The sequence below is a fragment of the Falco peregrinus genome, chromosome 1, assembly GCF_023634155.1.
Source record: "Falco peregrinus isolate bFalPer1 chromosome 1, bFalPer1.pri, whole genome shotgun sequence".
NCBI classification, from domain to species: Eukaryota; Metazoa; Chordata; class Aves; order Falconiformes; family Falconidae; genus Falco; species Falco peregrinus.
In genome coordinates, this window is record NC_073721.1 from 38,131,705 (window position 1) to 38,152,146 (window position 20,442).

Below are 20,442 nucleotides of genomic sequence, written 5' to 3' on the forward strand. Positions count from 1 at the left end.
TTTGCTGAGTCTACGTACACAAGGAAACTCACCCTGCCTCCTCCCAGCACCCCTCTTCCCTGCCTCCCCCGAACTGGAGTGTGTGTATAGGGAGAGACGTGCCATTTCTTGTGCTGGCGTTCGCCAGCTGATGTGCTGTTGCCTGTTGCTCTGTGGAGGAGCCACAGTGCAGTCACTGGCCTGGATGCACCTTCTATGAGCTGGGGTGTCGGCTTTGCCTTGGAGTTGGGGCATGCAGAGACCCCCAATTTCACTCTCTGCCAGCACTTCCCCCCTCCATTCTCGCAAGCACAGTAACAGCAGTAGCACTTAGAGGGTCCTTTCCATCCATTCCATTCCTAAAAAAGAAAGCTGAAAATAATAATAATAATTAAAAAAAAAAATCAAAAATCCTCTTCTTGCAGAAACAGATCTTCGGGCCATTCTAGAGCGTAGCAGTTCCCCACTGCTTGGGGCTGGGTCAGCTGGACCTGTTTAGTATTCAGCTTTCAATATATTTTTGTTGAAGAACTGATCTATACTAGATATTTGAGCATTTCATTCTTTGTTGCCACCTTTTCAAGAGAGAAGGCATTTCTTCTTCCACATCCTCAGTTTAATCAGAAGGATGAAAATAGGTGTTTGGGGATTCCAGTGTTATTTATTTTTCCCTGTTAGGAAATGAGTCACGAGTAAGTGACAACGCTGTCTCCAATCAGAGGGAGTTGGAGCTTGTGGATGCCAAGGACTTGTCTGCTAATTACGACTTCTAACTGCACAGTCTTACAGCCATTCTCTGAACCTTACCTTGTTTCAGGGCTTGCTTTTGCCTTTTACTGCTTCTCTGCCCAACGAGTTGAAAAGGGCATTCCCCTCTTTGTCAGTGAGGACACATCCTGTGAGGTCCTGAGCGCTTTTTCATCCCTGTAAATTGAGGGGGTGTTGCAGGCGATCAGTATTGCTCAGCACTCCATCAAGTATAGCGTAGAAGCATCTATTGGCAGAAGCACTCATAAAATTACCCATCAATATCCCTGCATTTCAGCTGCCACATACTCACTGCACTTATGGAAAGTCACGTGGATGGGCCAGGTTGGGATGGCTTTACTGGAAAGGTGGCTCAAAAGTCATTTCTCTTCCCTGGGAGACGGGCTGGGGGTATTCTACTTTGTGCCAGTGCCACTTACAGGCGGATCTTTAAGTCCTGTTAAGTTTAGCATACCTCTCCAGACGTATACCGAGAGCTGCCTTAAGATGGTCAATATTAAATCTGAATGTAAAAAATGAACTGTGATGTTTTATTTGTTGCTGAGGACTTTTTCTGAGCACTGTAGTCCTTTTTTGTTATGCTATCGCTGTGATAGGAAGTTGTTTGTTCAGCCTTCGGTGCTGAAAATTATTTTTAAGAGCAGAGTTAACTTTATGTCAAAAACATTTGCTTTTTGCATTTAGAAGTATAACTGACTCTAATTCTATGGGAAAGTTATGTTGGCTTTAAGGGAGAAGAAAAGCAATTAAAAATAACTATGTACAAAGCCAGATGAGATTGGCCGGATCCTGAGGAAAATGTATCTTAATCCCTTGATCTGACAGCCGCCTGGCAGTCAGAGCAGGAAAAGAAAGTCACTGGGGTTTTTTCCATCTCTGTGAGGTGGGAAATGCACATCCTACTTCAGAGATGGAAATGAACAAATAAGTGTGCCGGGCAGCTCGACAGTTGCACACACATTCTTTTCGAGAGGAACTGCCCATAGCCAGGATATTTGGGGTTTCCAGTGATACGAGTGTCGCAGGCTCTGCCCGAGTCTCCTCTGGAGCTCAGTCTGTGTTTACAGAAGTGCCGTGTTACTAAATTACGGAGGTTTTCGTTTAGTATAGCGTGTTCATCGTAGCTGTCACTCCAAGACCTAAACAAAACTGTGGAGGCCTGCCATCCTGCTGCTGTGGAAAACCATAGGAACAAACTGGTTATGACCAAATAGTTTGCAGTCTGAGGCAATAAAAAAGTAACAGGTAGTGGAGAGGGGTAGGATCTGTTCAAGCATCCATACATCTGTGCATAATGTGCACATGTGCATGCTTTGCACAGAAGAGGAACGGGTGCATTGTAAACATTGTCTTTTTCCTTTGTTAAAATTTTGTCTGATGTTCTCATTGTCCCTTGAACCGTGGCAGGGCAAGGTGGGACTTTATCCTCTCCTCTTTTCAAGTCACAAAGTATTCCTTAACGTTCTTGTTTTATTCTTGTTTTAGACCAGAGTTTCTTCGTCTACCCTACCCTCTCCATCACCCCTGGCCGCCCCCCCGGCCCCTCCCCCCCCCCCCCCCCCCCCCAGCTGAATATAGGCTACAGGCATTTCCAGATCATCAAGAGCTTCTATGAAATTACCAAAGCCGCGTGTGTCTTGGGGCTACAGAGCTAATTGCCACTTTCTGAAGCTTTGCTTCCTCTTGTAAAGAGCAAGGCTGTGGTCAAGCTGTAAAACAGCGGCTTGAACAAACGTGTTTGAAGCTTCTGACGTGCACAATAGTTGGGTATAGAAATACACCTAAGGAAGGAAGACATGGGTTTCCAGAAATCAGGGTAATTTATCTGGGATCCTTTCCGACATACCTCAGCTCCACAACAGCCTAACCCAGCAGCTCTTTGACAAAGCTGTAGGTTTATGTGGGGTGTTGATGTTATTTCCCAGCTACACTGATGCTTTTACTAATGCATTTGTTGGAGGTGATGGGTGAGGAGGGCTCCAAGAGAAGGAATGCTAGAGGAAGTGGTGGATAACCTCTGTGCAAAAATGCAGAGATTCACGAGATCAAATACATTGTAACTGTGGCTAGTACCTGATACCTGCTTGCAGAAGAGCAGTCCTTAGGCAGAGGCATCGCAATTGCATTTTTAACTGCTTGGGTTTTGTCCCTTTTCTATGTTCTTATAGCTCCTGTGGCTCCTCATATTGCGCAGAATATATAAACTTTGAAAGAATGTGTTACAAAACTATCCAGGTAAGGGGACTAGACCATTACTTATATTCTGTAAATGTTTTGTGAAAACTTGTATTTGGTTCCCCTCTTCTCCCCCATCCCCAAGTCAGTCAGCCTGCAGAAACCTTTTCTGCGTTACCGTGTCCAGTCCCTGCCACTGCCATAATGTCCAAACACTCCCTTTCTACCCTGATAGCAGTCCATCTTAAAACTGCTTAGATTTTTTGCCTTCACTGCTCTTACTGTTCCAGATCCTAAGTGCTTTTCTTCTTTTTCTAACCTGAGTTTATCCACAGCCACTTCACACCCATTTATTCCTGTGCCAGAACTGTCCTCTTAACTCAAACCATCCTCCTCTCTCCTCTTGCTTATGCCACTGATATGCCAGACTCCTGTGTTCAAATACTTCACGAACCTGTTCTGGTTTCCCTCGAATGCCGTGACCTGGCCTAATAAATGCACATCCCCTGCACTGAGTTTGCAAGGGCTCAGGAGGGCGGCTGGTCAGGCTTGCTGGGGCACCCCCTCCCCCCCAAACGCCAGAATGAAACCTCTGGCCTTGGGACCCAGACGGAGGGGGAAAGGGGAGGACGGCACCAGGGAACAGGATAGAAACTAACTGTGTGCATATAACAATTCACACCATGCTAATATTAATTCTTTTTTTGTAAATAATATTAAAAAAAATAGATCTGAATTAATACTGATTAGGGTCTTAAGACTTCAGTTATTCTAACAATAAATGCTTGGCCTTTTGTGTAGATATATATATATATATGAATACATACACATACATTTATTAATATGGTGTGCTTCCTCTTTACTGATAGAACAAGATTTGGAGTGCAAAAAAATAATGAATTATGTGACATCACCTTTGAAATTAAGGCTTGGGCTGTAGGCTTTCAGCCTGGAGGCAGCGAAGGCCCACAGCTGAGTATCACACACATCCCACCTAAGCAATTCACGTGCCCCTCAGCCTGGCCTTGGCTGCCCTTAGGACCCTTGGGTGCGGGTACATGTCTCGCGTCTCAGGCTGGGATTACGTGTGTGATAGCTGTTCGGGGTGCACTGGAGTAAGCGGAAGAACACAAGACCCTTGAGTGGCTTCCAAGGAGGCCCTGGGACCACCCTAGGGAAGTCTCTGGGCTAAGGCAAACTCTTCTAAAGCTCCTTTTCCCCAGGTGAGGTCTAGATGATAGGTGAAAGTTTTCCTGCTTATAGCGATCAGAATAAAAACCAGTGTAGCCTGCTGGTAGGTGAGAGCTAGGCAGTCTGCCTGTGCTTTCATACCAGATGGATTAAATGTTCCCCACATAGCCAAGCCCAGCCTAAGGGCTAGGCTGTCAGAAGGGCAGGCAGCACACGGGAGGCAAGGGAGCCCTGCTGATGCTGTGGCCGTCGAAAATGCGCGTGTTATGAAATCAAGATCAGATCCACGCTTGCTCTCCGTGGCTGTTGCTGTGAGTCAGACCCTGGCTGCTCTGACTTCCCCGCCAAGCCTCCTGCAGCTGAAAAGAAAGCAGCACAGGCTGGGTGGCAAGAAGTGGTTCTGTTCCAGCAGCGCCGGGTTTCCACACTGCGGGCAGGTGGGGATCCGCTCGGTACCTTGTGAAGTGAAGACAAGTGATGGCAGAGCAAACTCGCTTTGGAACACATATGGATCAGTTACGTTTTTCTAATTCCTTCTCTAATGAATCTTGTGTCAATGGTGGAGATGATCATAGTTGTGGGTGAGGGAGGGGGAGGGGAGGTGCTGGCTCATACATTTATCTTGGGAGACTATCTGCATCCTCTTAGGTAGCAGAATAGGACATAGGGCACTTGACCATGGTGCTGGGACTCTCCAGGCAAGCAGTTCAGATAGGAACCTCAAGTAATTTCAAGGTAATTGGAGGGTTTACACTGACTTCAGCGCACAGTCATCTCACATCTTCAGAGCACACCTCCTTGCTGAGAGCAGCCTGATGCTGCTCTTCAGGACAATCTGAAGAGCCTCAGCAATGCATTTGAGCAGACCCGTGACCCTGGATATTCCCCACCTTCCGTTTCTCCCACTCTTTCAGCTGAGCAGAAAGGTGAAGCTCCCACTGTAGCCTGTGGGACAACATCGGTACAGCTTCTTCAAATTCCCTGAGGTCTTTACTTGCCCAAGTTTTGTCCTAGATGGCCATAAAATTTCAATGTTTGATCTTGTCTTTGGTTTTATGACACTTGCTACATCATGGACTGCCAGATGTTGAGGCGTGAGGTGACCTGTTGTCACCTACCGTCTTGAATGTTAAAAGGAAATAAATATTCTTGTACGTCAGGCTTCAGAATGCCCTTTAATGTGGGAGGAGAACCTTCGGTACATTTAACGCATTTCATCTGCAAGAAGTGCTTTTAAATGATGACTGCATTAAGAATATCTCCTAAAAATAAGGTAGAGAGCGCTGGACATTTGTCAACAAATAGAACTGCAAATGAAAGAGGCAGCTTGTTTGAGGTTTATCTCTGAAAATTACTGAAGCGTTTACAGAAAGGTTTTGTTAGGTAATTTGCATATTCATGAGCTGTGGTTTCTCCAGTTGCTGTATTTAGTTGATAATACCCTTTTTAATACTGTAATTAAAATTTTTGATCTAAGTTATACTTCAGTTGTTTGCTCAGGTGCACCAAAACAATTGGTGTTTTGTTCATTTGTTGTTTTAAATACAGCTATTACATGTTAAAGCATCAGTTGTAAGAGAAATCTTCATACCAGACATATTTCTTGAAGGGACCCCCTAGGCAGCTGGGCTCCTGACACTGCCACATGAGAAGCCCACAGCTACGGAGATGTTTAGCTTCCTTTTGCTCAGACCAGTGCCTGCACTCACAACATACGGTGAAGAAAATGGAAGTACTAAAGGTTAATGGAAGAGGAAGCAGGTGCATATAAATCTATTTTAAATGAAAATTCTTTAGAGTTTTACAAAGCTGTTAGAGGAACTGTGAGTATCTTCTGGAGGATCAGAAAGTGTCCTCTGAAGATGCAGAGATTTTGCAAAATGGACGTAGAAGGGGTGAAATTAGAAGTGAAAGCTGATGCAAGAGTGCAGTTAAATGCATGGTGCTCATTGATCCTGAGGCATGGCTAGCCAAGCATGTGGCTGTCCAACGCTGCCCACGTTTTGCTTTGCATGGGTTAAGACAAATGCAGCACAACCACAGACCCTGTTGCAAGACCCCCAGCATCCTTCTGAATTGGAAAAGAGCAAAACAATTAAGTGCAGCCTGTGGCTTCTAGGGCAGGAAAGGGAAGGATGGAGGAGGAGGCAAAAGGAGGATGAGAGCGGTGAGGGACAGGGCAAGTTAGTTGCAGCAAAGCCCAGAACAACTGATATTCTTCTTTTGCCTTGAAGCAATGAAGATTTGTCTCTATGTAAGAGGGCAACATGAAAGAAGTTTCTTCAGCAATCCATTTTGCAAATGTCCCTGTCTAGCAATCCCACGCTTGGGACTGCAGGCTGTTGTGGTCTGGTTGGCACGTGGAAATCCTGTTCTAGGGGCAGTATTGAAGCAGATGAGAGTCCAATTAGAACAAATACTGAAGACTGTGAAACTTCCCATGGATGCAAATTGTGCAATTTCTTTTTAGAAGATGTTTCTCCTCTCTCACATTTTGTCATTGGTTAGTATTTCAGTGAAATATTTTGATGAGACAGAGATATTTAGCTTTCCACCAGTATCGGATGGTGTTCAATTGTATGACTTTATAATAGCATAAAAATCTAAATGATGAAGCTAAGATGATGCATTTTGACCTTATCAAATTGCAGTATTCCAGACCAGCCAAATCTGAATTGTTTTGATCATCTTTAGTGAAAATGTTGACAAATTGCGTACCTTCTCATGGAACACTTGGGTTTAATGGAAGCATCATTTCCCAGTGGGAAAATGTGCCATCAAACAAAATGTCAACAGTTGCTGGGCTGGAGAACATGCTAGTGGACAACGGGAGGGGAGGAAAAAAAGACACGTGTCATTGATACGCACATACGCAGTTGATGAAATCAATTTCAATTTACTCAAGTTGTTCCAGCATCATTTTCAATTACATGTGCCAAGGAGAAAGCTACAGCATCCAGCTGTGGGAATCAACAAGACAATTACACAGCAGTCGTGAAAAGAACAGTCAGCAGAGAAATTATTTGCATTTGCTTTTCTTGACAGCTGATATTTTCCTGATAAATTGCTGCCCTTTGTTGTTCTAGTTGCTTTGAAGAATCAGCCTACTTAGGGGGTGGTAACTTTGCCCACATTCCCAGCTTTCCGTCGGCTGGCACAGGTTGGGGATGAAAACAGGAGACTGAGACAGGAGGAGGAGGAGGTAGAAGGCCAAGTAGTAGAGGTAAAGTAAGCACAGTAATTAAAGACGTGGTGTAGGCAGGGTGCTGCTCCAATTTTGGTGTCATCTAGAGCTGTGAGTGCTTAAGGTCACAGATTGTCATTCGGAATCAGGAGATTCGGGGGCAGACTGATGGTAGGAAAGAGACTTTCATGGCTGTACATGTGCTGATGACCATCAAAACTAACAGGCTTGCGAGGCTGCAGGTTGCTGGGAGAGACAGAGGGACTGTAAAGTCAGATACCTTCTTCCTATGGAGTGTGGGTTTGTGCCAGTGAGAGAGGAGGATGAGAGAGACTGTCCAGGCAATTCCCATTTAAAGTCTAAACTGCGTCTGTGGCTCTGTCATGGGATTTCTTTCCTTAGTGAGCCCCAGGAAGGAGGACATAGAGGGAAACATTGGCAGCAGGATACGCAAAAGGTGCCTGTATCAAATATGCAAAATTGTTCCCCCAGGATTTCCCTTCAGTGGGGTCATATTGTTGTTAAATGGTTTGTTAAATAGGATTTAAATGGCTTATTAAATGAGGTCCCCAGCTGAGTGGCTCTTAGTGGGCAGACTGGTCCAATTATACTGGATTTTCCTTCTTCCTGCAGTAGCCCTGCCCTGTCTAATGCCAATATTTCAGCAAAATTCACTTTTTCAGGAATGTTATTCTAGCCTAGGATCTGGGCCAGGCCTTTATTTCTGTTAATTACAGATCAGTCATTCTTTTTCTTTTCTAAATGTTCAAAAAATGTATTTTATGTGCAAGAATGGCTGATAAGTGATACACCCACAGGAACATTATATTTTTCTAACATCCGCCTCTGTGTTCTTTCTCTAATTTCCCTGTCACTGTCTCTGTAGAGGATCTGTCGCCTTCCTAGCACTGTTCCCTGCCTTTTAGATGTTTTTCTCTTCAGCCACCCTTAATTCCTACCACTGGCACATCACGGTTTATTGGTTTTTAGTGCTTTATCAGTCGGTGAGTGTGAATTTTCTCTTTATTTCAGTCATTCTGTGTAAATTGTCACTAGAGGTGGAATGGTAAAACCTCCCTCCCCTTTCTACTGCATGAATGGGCTCGCGAAGGGTAGCGGTGGTCCTGGTGAGATCAGAGCAGGGCAGGAGTAACATGCCAGGAGCACCACAAGCACCATCTAGCCTGTTTCAATAGGTAATCCTATTCTTAAAGCCTATTCAGGGTGTTTTCTATATAGCATCTTTATCACGTCCCCTGTTTATTTCAAAATAACACCTTCAGTCATTGAACAAGACTTTTGTGAGTGCTGGAGTTAGCACCTGGGTTTTCTAAATTACAGTGAGATGGTAGCAGGAAGCTGTCTGCATTAGAATGATGGTGTGCCAGTCTGAACTGGCTTCGTACTGGTGAAGATGTCCGTCAGCACTGGCGCCCCTGACTCATCCTGTCCTCTTAAGAAAAATCTTTTGAGGCTTTGGGCAACGTCTTCAAAGTCCCTCTGCAGGCAGAGAGCCTGCACCTCCTCCTCGTCACTGAGATTTAAACTTCAAAGCGCCAAAGTCACCACACACAATGCCTGTACTACACCAGTCACGGCATCTGAAGTACACAGCTGCAGGGAAAGGGCATTCGTTACAGTGCGTGGGCTCTCCTAAAGCGTGTGCCTTTGGTTCAGGAGCGCAATGCTGGGTTCTTAGCAGGTGTTGATGGCAGCGCCGTACGAAAAACGTTTCCTTTGGCTGGGACCTGTTCCTGCTGCCGTACAGCTAAATGGGGGACCAGCAGCCAATGATCTCCTTCAAGTGCTGAATCTGTCAGCAGAGGCTGAGCTGGGTCAGCACAGCACAGCACAGATGTTCGTTTGGCTTGCTGAATTGGCAGAAGTGGGGTTCCTTCCCCAAGGCACCTGTTGAGCAGCCTAATGGCCTGTCTGCTTCAGCCTCATGTCTGGTATCCTTCATATACCAACAGCACGTCCCTTCAGAATAACCCCTGTAACCCCCATGGGGTAACCTCACTGTCCTGCCTGGGCAGTTTTAGCAGCTTGAGCTGGTCCTTTGCTCCACGTGCTCTACTTCTTCATAATCAGCCTGAAATCTCCCCAGGGAAGGTCGACCTGCACTCATCCTGCCTGCCATTCGAGCCCTGAGACTTTACTGGGTTTTTGAGTCCCCTGTTTGAAAACAAGCCATCTGCTGCCAGATCTGTCCCAGCCTGGGAGGTCTGAAGATGCCTCCCTCCGTGGATGATGTACGTTTGCTGCATTTGTGTGGAGGAAGGGCCAGAGCCATGCCGTGCTGTGCCATGCCATGGACGAGGAGCTGTCTGAGACAAGCAGTCACGTCCAACTTGGCACGCCTGGCTGTGGGCAGGCACGGGGCCAGCTCCTGACCAGGCACCTTGCTGTTTTCACCAGCGGGTCTCAGCACAGGCTGCCAAAAAACCACTGAGGAGCACGAAATCTGTTTTCTGGGGAAAGAGCTCACACCTGGGGCTAGAAGCACAGCTCTCCTTCCTTCCCAGCCTTCTGTGGCTCGTCACGTCTGTTTGAACTTGCTGCCATCCAGCACGGCTGTGCCAGTCGTTGCTTCTCCCTCCTGGTTATCTGGGCAGCTGGGGGAAGTGTCAGAAATTCTTCGCCGGGCCCTTTGAGCTTGCCGTGGAAGTCTCCCAGTGAGCTGCTCTGGCCTGGCTGAGTGTGCTGTGAAGAGATCAACGGAGTGTGGAAAACTCCTGAGAGCTTCTGGCAGGAGATGGGACACCGCTGCTCAACACAAAGTGTGAACAGAGCCCCAGAGAGCTTTCAGCTGCTCTTGTCTGTGTGTGGTACCCACGTCTCAGCTGCAGACAGGCGGGGGATGAATCCACCCTGACCATCACTCAGCCGAGGTGAGAGCGGCACCAAAGATGACTGTGATGCATAGTGTCATCTCCACATTCGGTAACAAATAAGGCCACACAAGTCCTTGACATAGCCCTCCTTGGGTTTGTGTCGTGGCACTAAGGAGAGTCTCAGCCAGGGACAGATTACAGTGGCCTGGAAGCTTCCTCATTTCGCTGACCGGTATCCTGCCTACAGGATAGGAAGAGCTCTTTACGTATCACAAGATGCTAATAAATGATGAACAGGAAATTAACAGGAGTGCAATTACGTTGCCCTGCAGGGTTTCACATAAACATGCCATGAGAAGCGTACTTGTGTGACTAGGGGAAGGTGTCACAGCTGAGGGGTTTTAAACGTACACCTCTGCGCTGATCCTTTGGGCATTGCCCCCTGAAGCAAGCCCAAAGGATGTGGAAGGGGCACTGCCATCTAGAAAGCAAGCCCTTGGACTGGGAGCAACTGATACACTGTCTTTTGTGTTGAGCTGTGCTTTCCAGCAAAGTCACTGCCTCAACTATATTATCTCCCTTTGCCTTTTTGACCATCACGCTCACAGACGTTGCTGCAGTAGGGTGCTTTGGAGGCCATCCCAAAGGCTGTCCTGCCTTCTTGCTAGCATTTGAAGGGTCATGCTTCTCGGGGTATCCTGGTTGAGGTGGATTAAGAGGATGCTTGGAAGTACCCAATACATGCATACTTGTTTCTATAGACAGGTTACATCTCGAAGTACTCTAACTCCCGCTTTCTGAGGCCGTTATTTCATGGCTGCACAATGCTACAGTTCACTCTGATTTACAGCAACAGAAGACAATGAGTCTGAATTTAAACATCTGGCTTTTGAAGGCCTGAGAAACTGATGTGGTTCACAGAACGGATGGATATTCATGATCAAGACCTGCTAGCCCTAGCCAGGATGGGGTGGCCAGCTCTGCCCTTTGAAACGTCACCTTGTAGCAGCTGTTCCAACTGGCCTTCACTCTGCAGCGGGCACATCTCACGGCACTGACCGGTGCGTCAGGAGAGAAGCTGGGCAGCCCTCGCAGGAGCATCCTACGCTGCCAGGAGCTGCAGCATTTGCAGCAGTGTCCCCGAGCACCACTCTGCCGAGGTGTGCCCGGAGCGTAGCTCTAATGGCAGAGGTGCCAGAAGAACAAACACCAAAGAGATGCTGCTGTGCTGCTGTGAAGGCTCTGTGCCCTTCTCAGATCTCCCCGCATGAAGTAGATCTTTCCACTATGAGGCAGGCCAGCTTTTAGGCAGCTTCTTCCCGTGCAGCAGTACACACACTGCCCCGCTTCAGGGGTTGAGCTGGCCCTGGATTTTTGAATGTTAAAAACATTCATCTTTTATTTCTGTCGCCATTCAATATTATGGGAAGAGATGTTATCACAGCTAATCTGTGCGGTGTCTGTGGAATTTCTTGGCCTGTGAAGGTTTATATTGCATTCATGTATTCCATGAATTGGGCACAGGTTTTGCTTCCGACAGCAGTAGTTTTTTTCAAGGGCATCCCAATAAGATGAAAGTGTGGTTGCTGACAGAAACCACAGTGTCAGGCTACGGTCTTGAGGATGTTTTGGATGGCTCTGTATTTTAATTCTTGATTTCCCCTGGCATCTAGACAACCAGCAATTTATGTGAAATCCTAGGGGGAGGGAGAAAAAAGGAGAACTGGAGGAAATGCCTTAATTTAATTGATCGGAATATTGTGGAAATTCGTATGTGCCCTTTCTTCAAAAAAGAGGTAACTAGAGAACAGAAAAAATACTGTGTAAAATCGTACTGATGAGGCATTAGCATCACATTTTTCCTTGTGTTTTGGCCTTCTAAACATATTCCAATATGCTGGAAAGAACAGAGCAATACTTAATGGTTGAAAAAAATTAATACATAAGAGCAGTCAACCCGGGGAACTCACAGCTGCAGCATTTTGGCAGGGAGTCATTTTTATGTAGGAAGATTTTGACAAACCTTGGTACTATCACGATTTATAAATTTGCGGTTCTGTGTAGGAAGAGTAAGAAAATGAAAAAGAGAGCTTGTACTTCAGGATATGATCTATCATTTGCTTCTCCCTCAGCTTCATATTAAACACTTCAGTAGGCATTTTCAGATGTTGTTTTCTGAAGTTTCGAGCAGAAACAATGAATGAATGTTGTGATCGAAGCCGAGAAACCTTAACCGATAACTTGCAGCTGGTTATATGAATCATCTGAAAACCACATCAGCAATGTTTTATGTATATCAAAGCTGATCATTTACTATATTGTTCTAACATACCTGCCCCCAGCTTGTCTAGGCTGGAGGAAAACAGGAAAGGAGGCGGCTTTCAGCTGTAAATGCGTATCTGGTTCCTTCCTTTGCAATGCCAAAGCATTTATGAATGAGCTTTGACCCTGAAGCAGGCTGAGCGGGTAAGGACCTTAGAAGTTTCTGTCCATTCATGTTTCATTCACAATGTTTACCTTTTGTCTAAGCAAAGGCAGATTTTTTTTTTTTTTTTGCTTTGTGGAATATGATGCATCCATGAGCCCATAAACCAGCCCTGCTCCCCTGTCCTCAGCCTTTGAGAGCACACGTGAGGTTAGCTGTGCTGGCATGTAACACCAGAAAGTCTGAGGGGTCAGACTGAAGATTCACCTTTTGTCTATGCCTCCTCACTCAGGCTCTGAGTGTACAGTTAGTAATATTTCTTAAATTCTGTGATGTGATATGCCATCTACACAGATGGGCATCACTTTCTTCAGGGTTCCTGCCTAGGACTCGTGTGCAGAAGTTTCTGGTACAGGTTCCACAAGGTATAGCAGTCCAGCCAGGAAAATCACTGGCATACTGACAGCATTCCCTTCCCTCCAGGTTTTGCTGCAGAAAACTCGCCTTTAGCTATTATACATGCATCTTTTCACACCTAGGTTGTCTCTTGTTTGTGACTGAAACTTGCTAGCGGTGTGCATAAAACCTGACCAATACACTGCAAAACCACAAAAAAAGTAAGTGTGAAACAGTATTGTGCATGAGAGTACGGGAAATCTTAACACTCAAACTTAACGTTAGGTAATCCTGGTTAAATGTACACCATAGTGTAATCGTGCCGTTGGTCTGTTGTTGCTGTAGTTATGTTTGTAATAAGCAGCTTTTCTCGAAAGCCTGTTTGTGCAGAGTGCTGTATTCTCTGGGTGCGTTTCTGAGGGTGCTGGGGTACATCTAAGCTGGGCAGCTCAAAGTTGCCTCCCAGTTCTTGGGTCTCAGAAGAACCAGGAACAGACAAAGTGAGGCTGAGAAACGCGGTTGCAGGGAGAGGCGTGCTGGCAGGCGAGGCTGTTGTCCCTTTGCTGACTCTGGGCACATCTGTGTGCGGAGCAGAGCAGGATGCAACGATCCCTGACCCCGCACAGACCAGGTTTGCTGCAGACATGTATACAGCAGTGCCACGTCAGGGTGTGCTCAGGCTAATTAGCGGGGGGCTCTTAGCTAGGGCAGCTCCGCTCCTGGGGAGCCTTCGCAGTGTGCCTGCTCTGCCCCGTGCTGCTCTACGTGCTTGGGTTACTGGCTCACAAAGAGCTCATCTGCAGCACTACGCTAAGCCCCACAGACGTCCCCATTTTTTCCTCTCAGTAAAGCCATGAATAAGACTGGGTATAACCCCCCCCTAATGTAACCCACAGGTCCGTATTGCTTAAAGTCTGCACCACAAGCAGGATGTAGGTTTTCTAACAGCTCCTCAGAGCTTGCAGGTGTGACCTCCCATACAGAGAGCTGTCAGCGACTCCCCTCCGACACAACCCTTTTTGCATCTGACCTGCTTTTTTCAGAGAATGGTGGTTTTTGTCTTGCCCAAACAATCGAGATGGGTTAACAGCAGAAAGCCCTGCATGAGGCAGCTTTCTGATAGCCAGGACTCAGCAGCTGAATTTGTGTAATAATCCCACCGGCTTTAATCAAGAGAGGAGACTGCAAGAGGCTTGTAAATTCCTACAGCAAAATTCTCCATTCTCATTCACAGAGCAGATCTTGCCTCCAGTATGCTTATCTCCCTCCCTCCGTGTGCAGAGCCCTTGACGTCAATGGAAGATACGTTCTTTCGGGGAGAGCAGAAGACTGAGGTCACACTCCGCCCTTGCAAACAGAATTATGTCCCTGGTGAGAAGGCTCTACGCTTTTGCACAAAAGCAGAAAGACTTGAAACAATGGCATGCATAGAAAAATAAGAAGGTAGACTGCTTGCAGGAGAGATATCTATTTGGGGCTGTATCAGCAGGCTGTAGAAGGATGCGACTCTCGGTTGCATTTAAAAATGTGCTGTTTGGCAGCCATGAATAGCGTGGAGGCTTTTCATTCATTCCCCTTTACAGATCTGGAAAGGGACATCTGTCAGCACTGAACCCGCACAGCAGTCAATGGCTGCAGCATGCTGTGCTCATAACCCAGGACATTTAAATCAGAAACCTCGAGGTCAAACTCCCCAGCTCAGCCATCGGTGGCCTCACTGATATTTATAGATTGCATTACAGTTTTTTCTGAGTAAAAGGTACTCGGCATGGTTAAATTATCAGAGGTTAAGTGTGACCAATTGTATTTAGCTTAATGATGGATGTTGCTATTTTGTTATTCCCACCCCCCCACCCCCCCGCCCCTTGTATTTGAGAGACCAAGTATATAGGTTTAAGAATCTCTGAAGAAAATATTAGATTTGTTGTTATTAGCAAATTGCATTTATAAAGCTGCTTTTGTTGAGGAAGTGCTTTGCAGAAATTAACATTTTACCTAGCATAAACTTTAGAACAGCATCCAGCTCATGCAAATGAAATGCTGCCATTTCCCTCAAAGAACTGTTTATTTCTTCTTCTCAATAAAGGAAGTGAGTTCCTAACGCTGCGGGAAACTTATCGCTCTGCAAATGAGATTTGTAGTTGTCCAGAAATATAGCCTAGTTTGCTGAGGCCAAAAGCCAAATGAGGTGACTGAAGCCAGAAAAGGTGTCCCTGGGTGCTCCCCGCAGTGCTGCAAGGGAGGACGTCTCCTGCAGGATGCTTTCCTCCCGAGGCTGGAAGTCCATTGGCGTGTGGCTCACGCCATGCAGCCTAGGGCGCAAACGGGCCGTCCATGTTGCTTTCATCCTGTCTCGTATTGCTGCCGAGGCTGTTATTCACCGTTTACCTTCTCAAAATATTGAGCCAATTAGAAAAGCAAACCTCTCTTTTGGTCAATGCCCAAGGGTGAAGCTGTAACGATGTGTGTTCTCCGCAAACCCTAATCACGGGTGTCGCAGCTGCGCTTGGGATTGCTGGGCTAAGCAAACCCAAATTCCTTTCTGATATATTTTACACCTCAGCCAAGCCACACTGAGTGGCTGCTTTTGTCCAGCTTCACAAACCAGACAGCTGAGGCTAGTCAGCACGGGGATGGGAAAAGCAGGAACAGGGAAGGAAGGGATGGTGCCTGGAGAACGTCATCCCGAGCAGATAGCAAGTGACGGTCCCGGCTGCTGGATCAGACTCTGCTGCTTAAAAACTGTGAACTGCTCGTGCCTTTATTGAAATGGTGGCTGTAATTCTGAGTCTGAGATACAGACAGATGTTTCTGGGGTTTTTCCTTGTTAATTGTCAGACAGGTGAGTCACGGGAGTTGTTAAAAATCATTGAGACGGGACTACTCCTGAGTGCCATCAGTTAGATTAAATATTAATCTGAGGTCCTTGTGTTGAAATCCTACATTTTTATTGTTTGTGTTTTCTTTTCCATGGTTTAAGTGATGTAATCTGAAAGTTTACATGCATGAGGGTATATATGTTGGGTGAGAGATTTGAAGCATATGAAGGTTTTAGTATCTAAAGTCTGAGAAGCCACTATACTTCCACTTACATGCCAGCATTTTTGACCCTATGCATAATGAGAGCACATTGCTAACTTTAGTGAAGTCCTTTATTAAACTCATCTGATGGCTCAGGCTGCCTGCTATTAGTACTGTTTCATACATGGTAAGTGGTCTTGCTAAGCCTTCTAAAATGAGTATAACAATCTAACTGGTGCCCAATGGGATATCCATCTTGTGTCTGACTACAAGGAAGAAATTATGCCCTTATACTGATAATTGCTCATGCCTGGATTTGAGGATTACAGTCCTGCAATGCCGATGATTAGAACTGGTCTCCATCTTTGTGCACAGATGCTCCCTGTGATCCACTTCAGCATCTGCCTTGGCTTTTCTGAATTGATTGCTCTTTGCAAAAGAAGGTAGAGGCAGTATCCAGTTCTGCAAAAGCGCTGCAGGCAGCTGGGACCTGACTGAAATGCTGCGCAAGATGGTGACTGGAGAATATATCTTCTGATGTCTTCTAGGTAGTTTAAAGAAGTATTCTTGGGTGGGTTTGGTGGTTCTGAAAATTGAGTGGGTCTGAGGAGAACAGTATTCAGAAAGAAATAGTTTCAGAAAATTCAGAAGTATTAAAAAAACCTGTAAAAATTCACATAAAATTAAAAAAATCAGTCTATTTTGAGCTGAAGAAACTTAATTTATTCTGTTTAAAATAATTTCCCTGTGCTCATTAACAAGAATGGTGACAAAGCAAAGTAAGAAGTTATGCTCTACACTTCACTGCCGATTTTCTCACCCTCAGCTTAAAAATAACAGCTCTGTAGCACCTTCTGTTTTCTTGTGACGTCTACACATGCTATGAATAATCTTTAGGGGGAATGCTGTGCTTGATCTCTGATTGGGATTTTCCCGTCTTACCCAGTGCTGACTTAACCCTGCTTCCACAGAAGTCAGGAGTAAAACGCCCATTGATTTCAGCACGAGCAGATTTTGACTTTTCAGAAATGCTCAGCCATATGTGTTCTCATTTTAGAAGTATCATGTGGTTGCGTTTGGCCCATGTCATGCTTTAGTCACTCAGAAAGAACACACGGAGTTCCAGCCTGTCCTCACCTGCCCTCACGACTGCAGGAGCTGAGGCCCTTGGGGAGGGTTGGAGGGCCAAAACTTTGGCTGTTGTCCTTCCTCTTTTGGGGGTTTGCTTGTTTGTTTGTTTTTCTTCTCAAATTTCAAGATGACATATTTCTATTTTAAGACAAAAGGGAATGCAAGCATTTCTAATTTGCTGTGAAAAATAAATCTGAGAAAAAGAATACTTGAACTCAGCCTATATGTTTCGTTTGGTAATAAATGACAACAGAAATTTTATTTTATTCAGTACGATATAATGCGGTATGTAAAAAGGGATAAAAATGGTTCAGAATCAAAAGTTAAACCACTCTATTTTAACCTTATTGAAAACCTTTTCAATTTTCTTCTTTTAAAAATAAAATGTTATCAGAATTGACACATCTGTGAAACGTTTACTTATGGCTGATTGGTATTTTCTGAGGGAAAAAATATTCCACTGAAAATTTCCATCTGGCTTCAGAGTTTTTCAGTCTTTAATGTATTTACACCCATCAGTGTCAAAGGGAGGCTTAGGAAATACTCTCAGTTCATGTTATGTGCTAGGAACTGACTGAGGGCAAGATTTGAGATCGTAGGCAGCTGTATCTAGGATGTGTTCCTGCAGTCACGGTTTGTAGCCTGGCATGATAATGTGGCTTTCAGCAGCTGTGAATTAGGAGCACAGCTCATTGAATCTTGTGTTCTCCAAGGGTAATAGCCCCTGGCAGAGGGGCTGGGTGAAGAAACCTGTATCTGCTCCAGCCATCTCACCTGGGTCCGTCCATGATCCTGAGCTGGAGCCCTTAGCAAGGTATTTGCATAGCCTGACTATTTGCCTAAAATCATGGGAGAAATCTGTGCTAGGAGAAGACTTAAAACTAATCCTCCCTGGGACCAAGGTTAATGTCCTCTCCTCTAGATTATCTTTCCTAGGAGCATCCCTATCCTCCCATCTGCTTAGTCATCTGTAAGGCAGTCTGAGCATGCTAAGAAGAGCTTTTCTCTAGCGAAGGTTATAAGCACATTAAGGAGACAAATGTAGTTAATAGCTTTCTCCCACGTTCCTTGTGCTGTGTCCTGCTGTAACTGTTCTCCCCTGCAGTCAATGAGAGGTTTGCACTGGACATGCTGCAGCCTTTAAGCATGTTTGCTGATCTAGAGCTGCCAGTTAAAGGATCTGCTGTCCCTGTAACATAACAACACGTGCCATCAAGGTTTTCCATGACGGTGTGAAAAATGAATCACTGTCTTCGTGTCACATGGTTGTCCTGGTTTAAACATGCTGGTTTGAGCAATGTGAGTTGGAAGGGAAGTCAACTTGTGACTTTGAAAATGTGCAAATCACCCAAAAAAAAATTTGTCTCAGACATTTTTATGGTATTTCAGCTGGTTCTGTGAAAAGTGCAAAAAATAACACTCTCTTGCCCAAAAATGAAGTACCAAAACAAACCCACAATAAATAAATGCTTGCCAAGAGCCATAAAAATCTTAAACTGTGGTTTAATATCCTGTCTCCCTTTTGTCTCAGTAGAAAAGGTCATATAGATGAAAGACATCTGCTGTTGTATCTCTCTTGGATTTTGGGACAAGACTAAAGTCCTATTCCAGGCTTTTTTTGTGTGAGCAAATTGCCATGAATTCCTTCTATTCCATTGACTTAATTTGTCAGCTCTCGAAGAGGATGAGCAGGCCTGTGGCCAGTGGTTCCAAATGCCAGGCTGCGTCCCTTAGATTTTATTCTTTAGGGATGGATGGATGCCTGTGTCAGCATTGGGTGAAAGACATCCAAATGTCATAGAATCGTTCAGGCCGGAAAAGACCTTTGAGATCCTCAAGTCCAACCATTAACCCAGAACTGACAAGTCCACCACTAAACCATGATGCTAAGCACCGCATCTCCATGTTTTGTAAAATACCTCCAGAGATGGTGATTCCAACACCTCCCTGACTGGGTTCGTTGGAGTGAGATTCTGGCCAAAGCCAAGTCCTAGTGGTGGCTTTTGGTGAAACTTTGGCCAGATCAAGTCAACCAGCAAAGGATTTCTTCTGAATATCACAGAGGATGTTATCCTAGTGAACAAAGGATAGTTGTGGCAGAAGGGTTGAGCACTGGTGCACAGCTGTCCATTGCACATTTTTGGACACAGTTTTGGCCTACACCAGGTCCATGTAGGGCTTAGGCACAACTTGGTGCAGGGACTGTTCGATACAGTCCAGGAACCTTTCCAAAACCCCCATACATATGTATCCTAGTTGTTGGACCCTGCATGCAGGAAACATGAGACATCACCTTGTCCTGATGGGAGACCTAGACATGGCCATGAGGCAAGTCCCTGGCCATGTCCTAGACAGCTGATGGCTGGTTAAGTGAGTTTCCTGCTTGCTGAAGGTGTGAAGTGTGCAGAAGGCAATTTAGGGTTCATGGACCAGAGAGAGAGAAAACAAGTGAGAGGGAGAAGGACTTTGCAGTCATAGAATTGTTTAGGTCAGAAAAGACCTTTAAGATCATCAAGTCCAACCATTAACCCAGGACAGTCCACTCCTAGAGGCATTTCCCTGAAATGGGGGAAGAGCAACAGGCTCCAGGCCCTTATTCCTACAGTTACTTTTAAGAGTCAGAAGGATGTGGAGGGATAGCAGTTTAGCTTGCAACACGTCGGAGACAGAAGGTGGCATCAAAGGCTGGTGGAACCTGATAGTCAGCAAGAGTTTTGAGGTGAAAAAAGGACAAACCTGGAAAATAGCAGTAACTAGTTAATGCTTGATATGATAGAGATGGACAGAACTGGGGAAGACAAAGACAAGAGATGGCAGGGTGAAAGGGAAGGAAAACAACTGGTCTGACTTGCCCTTACTCTTCAATCTTCTTTCCATCTTCATGTTTCTATTAAATCTATTTGCAATTTAGTCAGCTCTGGACAACAGTGCATTTACAGTCCTTGATTTTTCCTGGCAAATTTTTATGTTTTTTCAGTAATACCACCCCATTTTGAAAAATGGCTCTTTCTCAGAAAGCAGTTGTGTTGATGAGTGGGAAAACTGTGACCCTCTGGAGCCACTGGGGATGAAATCCTAGTCCTTGCCGAAAGCAAAGGCAGCATCAGCATCCCCAGTGACAGCAACAGGTTCAGAATGTCGCGAGGAGTGCTTTTGGCTGCTGTACTGTGAACTGGAAACTCTTTGGGGATGGGATCTGTGTTTGTGCATTGCCTTGTACAAAGGAGTCCTGAATTTGTTGGCCCCCAGGCATTGCAGAAAAGCAAATGTTAAACAAGTTGTCCTGTGAGCAGTGGGAGACATCGGTGCCATTGGATTCTCTGGTGCCTGGGAAGGGT

At 45.5% G+C, this 20,442-nt stretch overlaps 1 protein-coding gene across 2 annotated transcripts in view; it reads left to right on the forward strand.

Moving 5' to 3' along the window:
• The window catches only part of GRK5 (G protein-coupled receptor kinase 5), a 169,744-nt gene that overhangs the window by 33,536 nt on the left and 115,766 nt on the right, over positions 1–20,442 (forward strand). The window contains exon 2 of one of the 2 annotated variants that reach the window (XM_055796566.1): positions 2,916–2,982. The exons of the other annotated variant lie outside the window; for it this stretch is intronic. The gene's annotated coding sequence lies outside the window, so the exon portion shown is untranslated. The remainder of the gene's footprint in view (positions 1–2,915; positions 2,983–20,442) is intronic. 2 annotated transcript variants of the gene reach the window in all.